The following is a 232-nucleotide window of genomic DNA, read 5'->3' as shown; positions in this document are numbered from 1 at the left end:
CAGCTTCACTCTCCTCTCCTATTCGCAGTTATTCATATTTCGTCAACCGTGTTTTCCTTGTAATTACTGAACCGCTTTTTTCATTGAATTATTTTCCTTTCTCCTCTTTAATTCCTCTTATGCCTCTTTTCACCTTCTATTTAGTGTTTTTTTCGTTCTTCCCCTTCTCTTCCATCCCCACTTTTTATCCTTTTGTTGATTCTCCTTATCCATTGTTCCTCTTCTACCGTAC

The sequence above is a fragment of the Penaeus monodon genome, chromosome 32 (genome assembly GCF_015228065.2).
Source record: "Penaeus monodon isolate SGIC_2016 chromosome 32, NSTDA_Pmon_1, whole genome shotgun sequence".
NCBI lineage: Eukaryota > Metazoa > Arthropoda > Malacostraca > Decapoda > Penaeidae > Penaeus > Penaeus monodon.
Note: the sequence above shows the minus strand (reverse complement) of the source record.